The following is a 2,027-nucleotide window of genomic DNA, read 5'->3' on the forward strand; positions in this document are numbered from 1 at the left end:
TGACATAGAGGAATAACATGGGGACATTGTAAATACGGGCGTCATAGACTACTTGGTTTTCAGAATAGACACAATTTTTAATACCGGAAATACTAAAAAGAAAGAATAAGAACACTTTACTACAGCTCATCTTGTTAAATGATAACCAGAACACTTGATAAAGAAATAAAAAAAGAAGATAGATGCCACAGAGAAGCAAGACAAACTTATAGACACGCAACGTATGTCAAAGGTATATCTAAAGATGTACAGAGGAAATGTAAACAGCATAACATCAGAACAATATTCAGAGACCGCAACACAATACGATCACAGCTAATACACTCGTCCAACAACCTAAACACCCAATGAAGAACAAAATCACCATTAACAACATTCCTTATGAATGAGTAGAAACAAGTTTGTTTGTTTTTTGTTTTTGAATTTCGCGCAAAGCTACACGAGGGCTATCTGCGCTAGCCGTCCCTAATTTAGCAGTGTAAAACTAGAGAGAAGGCAGCTAGTAATCACCACTCACCGCCAATTCTTGGGCTACTCTTTTACCAACGAATAGTGGGATTGACCGTCACATTATAACGCTCCCACGGCTGAAAGGGCGAACATGTTTGGTGTGACAGGGAGTCGAACCCGCGACCCTCAGATTGCGAGTCGAGTGCCTTAACCACTTGGCCATGCCAGGCTGTAGAAACAAAACAACAAATGTTTCAATTTAGTAACATAAAAGAACAAAAAACATACAAGACTTCGTAATATCAAATTATCAGCAATGGTTCATCATGTCAGAGAAGACAATACGACGAACTTGACTAACACTAAAATAATAGGATATGAACCACACGCGAGAAAAAAACAAAGACAAGAGAAGACTTCTACATCTATCTAAATGATAACACAATAAATCTACCCCATAACTTAGTAAAACCTGGATACCCCTTTAGAAAACATTTAGATAAGTTTGTTATAAAATCTTAGATACGAAAAATCATGTTAAGCTGAGAGTACTTTGAATTAAAACTGTAAATTACGTGGCTGATACCTTTAGAAACATGAAAATTATAGGTAAGAAAAACTTTGATCCTTATTAATATTTGAATCAAAAGTTTCAGTTAGTTTATGGTATTTATTATATCTATTTTCCATATTGTAAAATAATTACAAATTGTCAAGGAAGTATGACGAATTTCCACAGCGAAGAAACTAAAATGGAGGCCTTAATTCTGGCGTAATGTTACTGATTTTTTCATGTTTGGTATCTGATCACTTAGAGACAACTGCAACAGACGTCTTAAACATCTTCTACAAACACGGAATCACAACGTCTCTGTACAGTACGAACGACCTTTCAGCTCTTGTTCCTTCCAAGCATACAGGCATCCACATGCCAAGTAAAAAAGTGTTTTTGTGGATTATTGATCCCAGAACACTTGAGGAATCCGTTAAATTGGTAAGATGTAAAATATGTCGTCTTTTAAAGAAATAAATCGTTTCACTTCTCTCAGCTAATCACTACAGTTCGGTAAAAAATATTTCTCATTCGTATATTGAATCTATCTTTCTTAAGATGTTTGTATTTTATATTTATGGCAAACCCGTTAAAGTTACCTGCCCTCACCACCAATTTGGAACTACTGACCAGAGAGAAGGTAGCCTACCAGAACATTTTATGGTATCGCATGAATCCGAACTCGGTTTACCAGCTCCAAATTTCAGAAAACTAACACAGAGCAAACTCCCTCCCGTTCCGTAAGGACCAGAAGTTATTTGCAATTTGGTTGTGAAGCGGTAGGAAGAATGTGGTAGCTTGAATTGTTACTAACAATTGCTGTTGGGTTAACCATTTATCTAAGTTGGTACAGTAGGAAGAATGTGGTAGCTTGAATTGTTACTAACAATTGCTATTAGGTTAACCATTTATCTAAGTTGGTACAGTAGGAAGAATGTGGTAGCTTGAATTGTTACTAACAGTTGCTATTGGGTTAACCATTTATCTAAGTTGGTACAGTAGGAAGAATGTGGTAGCTTGAATT

Source organism: Limulus polyphemus, unplaced genomic scaffold (assembly GCF_000517525.1).
Source record: "Limulus polyphemus unplaced genomic scaffold, Limulus_polyphemus-2.1.2 Scaffold514, whole genome shotgun sequence".
NCBI classification, from domain to species: Eukaryota; Metazoa; Arthropoda; class Merostomata; order Xiphosura; family Limulidae; genus Limulus; species Limulus polyphemus.